General features: G+C 36.4%; 1 long non-coding RNA gene and 1 pseudogene across 1 annotated transcript; one reads left to right on the top strand and one right to left on the bottom strand.

Moving 5' to 3' along the window:
- Positions 1–851: 851 nt before the first annotated feature.
- On the bottom strand, positions 852–1,839 carry LOC107652036 (beta-chimaerin-like; annotated as a pseudogene).
- Positions 1,840–3,834: 1,995 nt separating this feature from the next.
- Positions 3,835–12,044, top strand: LOC130458507 (uncharacterized). Its single transcript, XR_008917876.1, has 3 exons — positions 3,835–4,148; positions 7,169–7,447; positions 8,756–12,044. It is a non-coding gene; the product is annotated as an uncharacterized LOC130458507 (long non-coding RNA).
- Positions 12,045–12,736: the final 692 nt, after the last annotated feature.

Raw genomic sequence — 12,736 nt, 5'->3', positions numbered from 1 at the left:
TGGACACTCAGTCTTTTAAAAAGTTCACCATCACTTCTACATAGCCTTCCAAGGGAGATTGTAGGGCTGCCTCCTTTTCTGACACTGTTTAAGAATAAGGAAGAGCACAATAGTTGCTAGAGATCTTTTGGCAGCTTCACTTGGGATCAGACATGGTGGCCTCCAATGGCCCCTTTTTTGGACTCTAATCATTGCACTGTATAAATATAAATCATAAGAAATTAGCTGTCCCCCTCAATTTTGGAGACTCCTGAATCCATTATCCAGTCTATTTAGATAGGGAGCTCTGACAAAGCCGACCATTTTGAATTAGAACAGACACTCATCCATATTACAACTTCTATAATTTCCCCTTGGGCATACAATTTTAAGCCAGTGTGAAATGACCAGATTATATCTGATACTTCCATCAGTTTTATTTTGTATTTTTTAGATTAAAATAAAGCCTGACATGAAAAGCTCTTCACCCTGCAGCTTAACTTTCATATGTACACTGACGTGACAAAGGGCTTTTCCCCTTTGCCTTGAACACATTAATTTTCAAATCTCTCCCAAGAAGAAAGAAGTCAAATGTTCTTCACTTGTGCATATGGCCAGAATAGAAGCAGCATCCATCCCCCAGGTCCACACGTTCTTGCTTTCTAAGTGACCCATACTGGAAGATCCAATGGGGGAATGGAAGAGCCTTTAGAAATCGACAATAGTTTTATGGGAGGATAATGAAATTGACATGTGAATGTCAGAAACTGGGTGGGTGGGACATTTGGAGTTGCCTTGGGAAGCACTGGTTATACTGGAGGTATGCCAAAATAATACCATAGGAATGATCAACATTTTCACAGGATCCCAGCAAGAACTCAGGGTAGGGCCTACCGGAGGTTGATAATAAATGCATTGCATTGAGTTCTCTTTTGCTAAAATAAAATACCATTCTTACCATTCATGAACATTTAAAAAATATATAATATAGGTTCTGCCCAACATATGACTTAGAGAATTATCTTTAGGTGGGGAATGCTGTAAGGAGCCCCATAAACGTCCCCAAATATTGCCTATGCATTCTTTGAATAAGTTGGAGAAACATTTATCCAGTGCTCTTTTTTTAAACAAATATTCATAAGTGGTCAGGCCAGAGACCCAAGGCAAAGGGTTTTCTTTCCCTCCCCCTCATTCTTTCTAGGAGAGAGGCACATGCCCATGAGTCAGGAGCATTCCATGGTGGGCCAAGCATATGTGTCCTGTGATGGCAGGAATAAGTCAGTCTCGGAAGTACAGTTGCAGTGCCCCTGGGATGATGTCGATGTCTGGATACCCTCCTTCTCGCCATCTCTGTCGAAAGCCATCATGACATGTTCTGTGTGTTCAGTGAACCCTGAGACTCTGTAGAGGCCCTCAGACTGTACACCTCTTCCCTGGATCTCTGGAATGCACATGTCCACCACCTGGGCCTCTGGGCATTGTGGGCCTTCACCAGGGTGTGGAGATCACAGCAGCACACCTTGATGCTCTTCAGGTCCGGGTGACAGTCACTGCGGGCATGCTTGGAGCCCTGCTTGTGGACATTGAGCACATCTGAGCATCTGACCCCCTGCGCGATGAGTGCTCACATGAAGTTGGTGCAGTATTCACATCAGTGAGGTCCTTGGAACATGTACGCCTTGAAGTTGTGGGTCATCTCATAGTTGCAGTGGTTGTCATTCTGCATGAGGGCTGCTCTCCGAACCAGAGAGGAAATCTGGGAAGAGGCAAAGAGATTGGGGGGCAGGGGACGAGCCAGACAGCCTTAGCCCCCACCTAGCCTACCAAGCAGGCAGGAGCCCTGGAGGGGTGGGTCACCATCTTGAGCTTTAACTTATCAGAAACTGGCACTCAAATTTGGGATTGATTTATTGTTTTGTTGATAGTCTAAACTTAAGAAAGTATTGGAGAAAATGATAGCAGTATAGATTTAATTAACTTATTTAAATTTTATTTCATTAGTATTATTATAAAATTTAAATTTTATTAATCATGAATAATTTTAATTAACATGTTTATTTTATTATTTAAATTTAATTAAATTCAAAAGAGCATCCTGAGTATTATTTTTCTGAACATCTGGCAGATGATCACTATACATGATTTTCATCACATATTAGAAATACTTAATGTAAAGTGTGTGTGTGTGTGTGTGTGTGTGTGTGTGTGTGTGTGTGTGTGGTCCCTGTAAAATATATATATCCATATGGCCAATCTAAATGTAGCTTGCAGAAAGGAAGGAAAGAAAACATGTTTTAAGCTCCAACATGTGATAGACAAAATGCTACACATATTACACATATTCCCATTTAATCCTCAAAAAGTACTTTTATTTGTCTATTTTAAAGATGAGAAAACTGGCACATGGAGAAATTAAGTGACTTGTCAAATGTCAAAAGAACAGGATCTGAACCCAGATTTGAAACAAACAAAGCTCCCTTAAAGGTAGGCATAGATAGGTATCTCTAGACTGACCACCACTGCAGAGTAGCACAATAGTAAATAATAACTCAAGAGTGCCAAACATCACAGAGTAGTGGCTCTCCAGTGTGTTTTAGAATCTTACTAGAACAGGATCAGGAGGTTGACACCATGAATCTTTCTGTTCTACTCTCCTCAAAGGGAGAGTACCAGGTCAAAACTATATCTATCTGTGCTCCTAATGATTATTATAGTAGGGAAGGCAATTTTAAGGCTCAGGATGCTCTCCTGACTGCTATTAGTATCTCCCATTGAGGAAGGAGTAGTCTAAGTAATCTATTTGAAGCTGAAATTCATTTCCACCAAATGTCAAATGTAAAATAACAATAGATAGTGAATAACAAATCAATCCATTCATATAAGTTGATAGTAAACAAAAATCAGAGAAGTTATTCAGAAGTCATACAGAGTGAATGAATGCTACCCTTAGGAGTGATAAATCTCAGTGAGAAAGAAGGAGATGGAGAGGAAGGGGAAAGGTGAGGGAGAAGTAGATGCAGGGAGACGGAGAGGTGCTGGTTCCTTTACATGATGACTTTTTTTCAAAATCTTTGTCACCTTTCAGAGAAATATCTTTGAAAAAATTCTAGAATGCCAAGTCTGCTTTTTTGAAATTGGTAACTTGAAGACAGGATTTTTATTTTCTGCCCCTCCTACTCATCAAAATATTAAACAAAATAGATAGAAGAATGATATAAAATCCAGCAGAGACCTACCATGGCAGAAGAACATTAAGTTTTGAAGGAACAAATCTAAGTTTAATCCATAGCTGTGACAGCTGTATGAAATTAAGCACCTCTTACCCACTCTGAGCCTTTGTTTCCTAATTCCTAGACAGAGAGAGACAGAGACAGAGACAGAGGCAGAGAGACAGAAACAGAGAGAGAGAGAGAGAGAGAGAGAGAGAGAGACAGAGAGACAGAGAGAGAGACAGAGACAAGAGAGAGAAAGAGAGAGACAGAGACAGAGAGACAGAGACAGAGAGACAGAGACAAGAGAGAGAAAGAGAGAGACAGAGACAGAGAGACAGAGATAGAGAGACAGAGAGAGAAACTGAGAGAGACAGAGACAGAGACAGAGTAAGGGGGGGAGAAAAAATGGAAAAAAAAACTCATACAAAAGCTAGAATTAAGCAGTCTTTAAGTTGGACAGGGAAGTCAAGAGGCAGAGGTGAAGAGAGATTCTCTCATTCTAGACATGGGAGATGATGAGTGCAAAGGATACCAGGAGGTGCAAAGAAATATTTAAAGATCTACAAGGAACAAGGAGACAACTGTGCAACTGGATTGCTGAATGTTGTAAGGTAAGGAAGAGAGACTCTGCTGTTGAAATGAGAAACCAATCTGATGGACAGATCATCCTGAGGAGCAATGAAGAAGGGGCAAGAGAATCCTGGCAGTTCTGGAAGCTGAGCAGAACTCTGAAGCAACTGCCAAGGGACTTCCAGCCTGGGAAAGAGAGGAGAAGCAGGGTTGAGCAGGAAAGTGCTCAACCATATTTCTCTGCCTGTTGGGGACCTGTCTCTATCCAGAGATCCTCAATAACTCTGCTGGGATTGGTCAACAGCTTCTCAGGAGGGATACATATGTAGTTCATCTCATTTTAGGGAAAAATTCAACTAAATACTCCAATAAACCAATATGGCTGAGGTAAGGATAATTTTAGTGTTTTTGACTTAAAATATAAATAAGTGGTTGCCATGGGAAATTCCCAAATATGAAAATACCCAAGTGAGTTGGGGATTTATGAAGATTTTAATTAATAAAGAGAAAATGAATTAAGGGAAGAGAGAGAGAGAGAGAGAGAGAGAGAGAGAGAGAGAGAGAGAGAGAGAGAGAGAGAGAGAGAGAGAGAGAATTAATTTAAACTGCTCTGGCTCAGGCTGAGCCAAGCCTAGGCCAAAGTGGCCTCCCTGAGCCTAAGGGTAAGGGAGCCAGTCTTATCACTCACCACAAGACCGTCTCCAAGGAAGTCCTCCACTGAATCTCCTGAACTGAGTTCAGAATCTAACTCAATTCAACTCTGAACTCTCTTGAACTGTCTTTTTACCCCTCCTTTTAAAGAAATTTTCTCTTATGTCACCTCCCCTAAATTTTCACATCTACCAATCAGAGTAGACGCTTTTTTCCAGGACTGCCCATTCGTAGTTCTCATCTTCTTTGGCTCTCATATTCTCTGGTTAGATGATATCTTCTGAGTACTTCACACCTCTTTGTTAAGTTTGCCTTTTGCAAGTGGCTTGACTTTTTTGTGATTAATTTAACCTTTACATGTACTTAACACCTTTTTGTATTAGATCTAAAAATAGACCTAGTTTAAGGTTCTAGCTTCACTATAAGGTACGAGTTAAGTACTTTCATTGTTCAAACAGGAGTTTACAACTTTTATCTTCCCCTAAAGTACATCTAATTAGGGTGGAGTAATTTTTAAAAGTTCCGAATACATCCCTGATTCTTGTTAGACCATGTATCTTCATTGTTACAATAAGGGAATAACTAAATAAAATCTTCTAAAGTAGAGTCTGAGTAGTTTTTAAGAATCACACTAATGAGCACTTACAATATGACTTTCTAGAGATAATATCCCATTTTATTATGTAATTCAGCATTACTAATGGTGAAAATTCCAAACCAAAATGAAGTTGAGGGAGTCTAGAGGAAGCAAAGTAGCAATATTTTTGAGGGCAAATATGTTATCTAGAAATTCTTGATCCATTCTTTCCAGAGAGAGAGAGAGAGAGAGAGAGAGAGAGAGAGAGAGAGAGAGAGAGAGAGCTAATATATACATGTATACACACATGTTTATGTAGCTATGTGTGCATTCATGTGTGATAGTTAGTAACATATTTAATAGAACATCAGACCTCGAGTCAGAAATCTGGCCTCAGACAAAAGCTCTGGAAACCTGGGAAAATTGCTTCACTGCTGCCTGCCTCAATATCCTTATCTGTAAAATGAAAAAAAAAAATTCCCAGGGTTGTTGTGAGGTAGAAGAAGTTAGTTGTAAAATGCTTTGTACTACTTCAGATGGTATATAAATGTTAGTTATCATCATCATTATATGTAATGAAATAATATTATATGTTGGCATTTTATTAATAACTAATTTCTCAGAATATATAATCACTTAGTGAAACATATGATCAAAATTATATGAACTGAATTTGATTTGGTCTAGTAAAAGATCTTTCTAAATTATGAGGTCTCTGGAAAAAAAAAAAACTTGTACTTTAAATCCATTAAAGGCAACTAGGCAAAATTACCAAAGGGAGTTGTTTAGTCAATCCATTCGGAGCACAATGCCTAACATACAGTACGTGCTAAATGAATGCCAGTTGACTGATCAACTCACCAATCTTGACAGTCAAACTGGTGACCATTTAAAAAGGGGCAGCCTGTAAGGTACCAGGCAACAAACAGGGAAGGGTGTACACAGTCTGATGCTTCTAAGATTCCATAGAGACAAAGTCTACCTGCCTGTTCTAAAACATCTGATCAATTTTTTATTTCATATTAAGTATTCACCTCCAGAGTATACCCATCATCTAGCATGAGGAGGAAAGAATGTAATACTGAGAACTAATCCTGTTACAGAGCTACCGCTGCTACTTTAAACCAGAGATCATGTTCCAGGAAGGCACTAAAGATAGAGAAATTATGTTGGTCTTTCTAGTACTCTAAGGAAATACAAACTGTTTCTCAGAAATCCATTTCTGGTAATCCCAATAGAAGCCTATACCCACATATTCAAAAGCTTCTGTTCCTCCCAAAGGAAAATTAATTAACCATGAACCAATCTACACAGGATGAAATGGATATTTTGTATATGGAGCAGAATGCTGAGCAACTCATCTACAAATTGATGACTCCAGAGGAGACAATTGTATCAGTGTCTTAGATAAACAGTCACTAGCAACCATCCCCTTGCCTTTTCCCCAAAGGAAAGAACATTGGAACAACAAGAGAATAAATTACAGAGTACAGACATAAAGTTCATGAAGTTCAGCAGAAAAGAATATAGACTTTCAAATTAAGAAAAAATTTTTCATCATCATAATTGGGCCTATTCCTTTAAAAAAACTTTTTCATCTGAAAGTGGAAGCTTCTTAATTATGAAGAACCTGAGAATAATCTGACCTCTCTGAGACACTTTTATGATTTCACAGAATCATATAATCTTGGAGCTGGAAGAAGCCTCAAAGAGTATAGAGTTCACCATGTACTTAAACAAGTAAGGATTCCTTCTACTACATTCCCCCCAAAAGATCATCTAGTCTGTGCTTAATAAGATCTGCTGATAGAAAAATCACTAGCTCCAGAAGCATCCTTTCCTCTTTTGTTTAGTTATAACAGGTAGGAAATTTTTTTCTTCTATTGAACTAAAATATGCCTCTTGGCTGTTTCACCATTGCTCTTTTCTTTTCTTTATTTATTTAAAAAAATTTCCATCCTTACATTATTCATGTTCTTTCCCTTCCCTATTCCCTCCCCCCGTCCTAGAGCTGACAAGAAAATCCACTGGGTTATACATATATCGTCATTCAAAACCTATTTCCATTTTATTCATATTTGCAATAGAGTGATTTTTTTCAATGCCAAAATGCTAATCATATCCCCATAAAACAATGTGAGTAATCATATGTTTTTCTTTTGTGTTTCTGTTCCCTCAGTTCTTTCTCTGGATGTGGATAATATTCCTTCTCATAAATTCCTTCTGGATTGTTCTGGGTCATTGCATTGCTGCTAGTAGAGAAGTCTATCACATTTGATTATACCATAGTCTCTGTGTACAATGTTCTCCTGGTTCTGCTCCTTTCACTCTGCATCACTTCCTGACGGTCCTTCCACTTCACATGGAATTCCTCCAGTTCATCATTCCTTTCAGCACAATAGTATTCCAAGTATTCCATCACCAAAATATGCCACAATTTGTTCAGCCATTCAATTAGGTAATGGCTTCATTTTTTTTGTAAATTTGACTTAGTTCTTTATATATTTGGGAAATTAAACTTTTGTCAGAGTTTTGTTATAACCTTTTCCACAATTTGTTGCTTTCCTTCTAATTTTGGTTACATTGGTTTTGTTTGTACAAAACCTTTTTAATTTGATATAATCAAAGTCATTCATTTCACATTGTGTAATGTTGGCTGTCTCTTGCTTGGTCTTAAATTCCTTCCTTTCCCACAGATTTGACAGGTATAGTATTCTATGTTCACTTAATTTGTCACCATTGTTTTTTTTTTTTACCCATTAGAGTACATATCTTCTATAAGTTAGGACTATCGAGGTTTAAAGAGAGCTCTAATACCCCATCTAGGTCTTCTCTTCTCAATGCCAAACATTCTTCATTTTCACCTTTCTATTGTATATTCTTCAACTGTCTCAACATCTTAGTCCCCTTCACACAGACAGTTTTATAGTCAAAATAGTCCTTACAAAACCAAGTTTATACCAATATCCCATTTTCCATGGTTGATGATGAAAGCCATTAACCTCACTATCAACATGCTGTTAGAACAGTGGATAGAAAACCAGATTGGAATCAGAAGTGTAAGTTCAAATCCTACCTCAGAAATTTACTAAAATGTGTAACACAGGACAACTCATTAACCTCTCTAAAACTCAATTTCCTTATCTGAAAATGAGGTGGTCAGACTCAATGATTTTTTCAGCTCAAAGTCTCTGATCCTAATATTTTCCTCTCCCCTCCCTGAAAATATTAAGGCACAGTTTAACCATAAAGGAAAAAATATGAATGTCCTGCTTATTGATAATCACTATAGAATCCCCATCTAAGAAATATACATTCAGTAACATAAAATTGGTACAGTTTTGGATAGAATGCTAGGTCTAAAGTCAGGAAAAATCATCTTCTTGAGTTCAAACCTCAGGCATATCTATCTACATAACCCTGAATAACTCATTTAACCCTATTTACCTCAGTTTCTTCCCCTGTAAAACGAAATAGAGTAGGAAATGACAAGCCACTCCAGTATCTTCACCAAGAAAACCCCTAAAATAGGTCCTGAAGAGCTCGGCATGAGGGAAACAACTGAACACTGAAAAATATGATCATAATGTTTTCAGTGATAAAAGAAAATGTTGAAGATTCCATGCAACATAACATGCAAACCAAACCAAACAAAGCATAACATGTGAGGCATTATGTCTCTTGAATACAGACCATAAATGTAATAAAGAATATTAACAGTAAGAAATAAGTAACAGTATTAAGATAGTTTCTCTTCTTTTATCAGGGTTGTTCTTGTACTTTAGAGACAGATGATGGGAATGCCATGCCATGGTGAACTTAGAGCAAGGATGAGAGTCACAATTGCCTGTCAACTTGACACAAAGGGGAAAAAAGAATTGAGGACATTATTGACCTAAAAATATGTAAGGACTTTTTTTGCCTTCATTTGTCAGACAGAGTATGAAAGGAAGTAATGAGTAAGAAGACTGGAAAGACATGAAGAATACCTTTAAATGCCATTCTTTTAATATAGTGAGTACGGACACAATTATAATTAGTAATAGTAGGAATAAGAGAAAGACACAGTCATGTTGAATCACTGTAAATAGAGGCTAGTGAAGCCTGGGAAGTGGTCTGGTTCACTCCAAGTTGTTGTGTTTTACATTAGCACATGGAACAAATTCACAATTTTTGTTAAATCATGGATTTTAAAAATATTTGTAGAAACTTTAATTTAGGTTTCTCTTGTTTTTAATGATATCACATAGAGCAATTTGAGGTTATTGAGGATACATAGTGGATGCTACTTTAATCCATATGCCATGATAATTGTAATGAAATGTAGAAGATAAATACAAACCAAGCTCAGATGGGTTTATATTTATACTTGCTCTCAGAATGGAAACTGTTTTCTCAAATCCCTTGTAGTTCAGGAAGTAACTTGAAAAATACATGATTTGCTGGTAATTCTAGGAAGTGATGTGCCAACTTTGAGAACAAGGGAGTTAAAATGCTTCTCTTATATAACTATTAAGAGGATTATACTTTTCAAAATGAAGGCTGATTATCTTGCTGTATTTACTGGAGCATCACTCGACAGATGTAGCTGATTTAACAAATCTGAACTCTAGAAAAAAATAACATTAATATAGCACCTGGGAACTTCCCTTTTTATATGAACCTCCTGCCCCAAGAAATTTTACTCCATATATAAAGATCTTTTGCAGTTCCATTTATACCTCCGACAAATCATAGCCCATGACTGATCTATTTACTTTCACTTTTTAGTCAGAGGGTACCATGAGTTCCAGCTGAAGGCTTTTTATGGAATATCATAAGCAAAGTAGAACTAGAAAATTTCCTCACTATCCCTGGAGCACATTATCCCACTAATTCACAAATCATCAGTGAGAAGATCAGACATATAGAAAGATTCTATGTGGGGGGCACCTACACCAAAAGAACATATGTGGCCGGGACACCCAAGTGGAAACAATTCACAAAGATAAACTTACTTCTGAGATGTGTGGAAGAGTAAGCTGTGCTTGACTACAGCTTTGAATCTAGTCATTGTACCATTCCTGCAGGTTACTGTACTCAGCCAGTCTTGTGGAATATGGAATCTACTTGGTGATGTTCCAATGGTTCTGTTAGCACTGAGCAGGACTCTGGTTCTCTCATGATTATGGAACTTTTTTCTGCTACTTTCTGTATTCAGCTAAAATCTTTAGATGAGTTGCTACCTTCCCAGTTATCTTTACAACATGGTAAAGCTATCATCTTCATTACCCTGCCATCAGAAACATGGATTCTGCCCCTGGAAAGACAGGATCTCATCTGAAATTTTTGCTTCACCTTTACTGGAGCAAGACCTCCATACCCACTCACATCCATATCCCCTTTCCATACTCTGTTCATTACTATTATCTCCCTCCTAGAGGAACCATGATCTTCCTCTGGGAAGCTAAGTTTGAATAGGTGAGTTTCCATCTCATCTTTTCTAGAACTAGACCTTCATGTCACTTTCTGGTCATCTTTACAGAATGATGCCAAATACACAGACCTTTCAACATTTTCCCCTTGTAAATTCCCTTCATGTATTATTTTTACCCCCTTATGGGAGAAATATTTTCCCATTGAATCTGTGTGATAGGTAACTGCTGTGAAATGAATATATCATAATGCAAAAATTATAGAGGTAAAATCTTATGTTTAAGCATAGGTTAAGAACTCAGAAAAATAATTCTGAACCCCAACTGGGGTTTATACCAAGTTACTTATGGTGAAAATATTATGTCAGAGAAACAGAGAATGTTTTTTAATAATGTATAAACATCTTTATGGTCTAAACTACAAGGGTCACACAGACCCAGTTAAATAATATCTCATACTTTCTTAACTTAAAGTTAAACAAGCCATATTAGGACAAATTAGGGAATAGATTCAGTTGTAGATTTAAATACTGTTTGCAAAATCTTTTAATTATAAAATTACAAGGCTACATTTTAAAGAACCCATAATGAGCTAATTGAGAGGAAAGGATTTACATATCACAAAGAAAACGAAAGATTTAGACAGAGGGATCTTTCCATAAATAGAATTAGCTAAATCATATTGGGAAGTGTTGTTTTTATGGAGACTCTATATTTCCTTCTTTTTCTTCTATTTCTGATTTCAGGAATATCAGCATTTTCCCCTTAACACTATCATTCCATGGCTCTAGTTTTAGCCATTAATTATTTAATTTATTATTGAGGAAAAAGCCAGGTTTTTCTTTCAATATAATCCATTGTCCACCATGGGTTCTGAACCAAGAGCTACAGCTGTAATAGCTAGAGTTCATGTAGAAGAGAGAAGATTCATTTTCAAGAAAGGAGTGAAGAACAAATAAATCAATTAAAATAATTCTAAGATGAATGGTGGAAGTATTTACATGTCAGGATTTACAGTTTACTAAAGAGTACAGGACAATTGATATTGTTCTTCTGGCTTCTTATCTAAAGAATTTTAAGACTAAGTAGATTTTCACATTCTATGGAACAGGTTTCATTTTCAAAATATCCCCAAATTGGAATGGAAGGAAATAATTGCAGGAAATTAAAATCCCCATAACATTTCTTTGTTTTATCATAAATTGTATTTTATTGAGTTAGTTTTACCTTCAACAAACATTTGTAGTTGACAAATATAAGTATCATTTTTTGTCCACTGTTTCATGGTATGAATGGGCACTTCAAATAGGTAGTGATTCTTACTACCACAGGACTAAGATCTCAAACCCTGGTCCATTGTTAAAGAAGTTTTCTCTTCAATGAGGTATATACCTATAGAAATTCATGTGTTTTATAATTAAACTTCCATAGGCAGAATTAAAACAAATCTGGGACTTTCTTCCTATTTGCCCCTCAGACCAGGAGAAAAGCATTTTGCTTTATCTCTATAACTGAGGTGGTTAGTTTATTAGGAAAGTGGGAACCATAAGCCCCAATTCCAGTTTTCCAGATCCCAGAGGAAAGTTGAGGAAGAAAAGTCTAGAGGAGACCTCTAAACTAGGCCTAGGGGGTATATGAGTGACTGCCAACACTATACTCTATTTAAGAGTTTTATTATTATTATTATTAATTATTACTATTTTATTATAAATAGCAATTATTAATTATAATAATAAATTAATATTAATAATCAATTATTATATTACTATTAAATAATAAATAAATAAAATAAAATAATAAAAATATAATTAAATAAAAATAAAATATTAAAATAATAAATATATTAATAATATATTATTTATATATATTAATGAGATCACAAGACACCTTGGACTCCATAGAAATATCTAATATTATACCATTCAGAACAATTAGGAATGAAAAATATTACTGAAAAAGAAGAAAGTGATAGAATAACAGGAGGAATAATATGAATGGATACAAATATAAAGAGTGGATACAAAGATTGAAAAAATATTTTTCCTCACCATATTTAATACAGGCAGATGCTCTGTATGTGTGTGTTGGGGGGTTGTGGGGGGGTTTGAAAAGAGGAGAGAAAGTTGGTAAAGAATAGAGCAATTATAAAAATAGCCTTTTCCAAGTTTCTGTAAGAATTTAAAATTAGAGACTACATGTCTCAAGAGATTGTCAATAATCTCATAGTTTAGGGTCACCTCTGAGGCACGGGTCTTAAAAGGAGAGTTGAAGGGAAGAGGACAAAGTAAGGGAAGGCAATGCAGAAGAATGAGCCTTTCCTGACCTATAATCAC

This window comes from Monodelphis domestica, chromosome 3 (genome assembly GCF_027887165.1).
Source record: "Monodelphis domestica isolate mMonDom1 chromosome 3, mMonDom1.pri, whole genome shotgun sequence".
Taxonomy (NCBI): domain Eukaryota; kingdom Metazoa; phylum Chordata; class Mammalia; order Didelphimorphia; family Didelphidae; genus Monodelphis; species Monodelphis domestica.
Note: the sequence above shows the minus strand (reverse complement) of the source record. Positions and strands in the feature narration are given on the sequence as shown.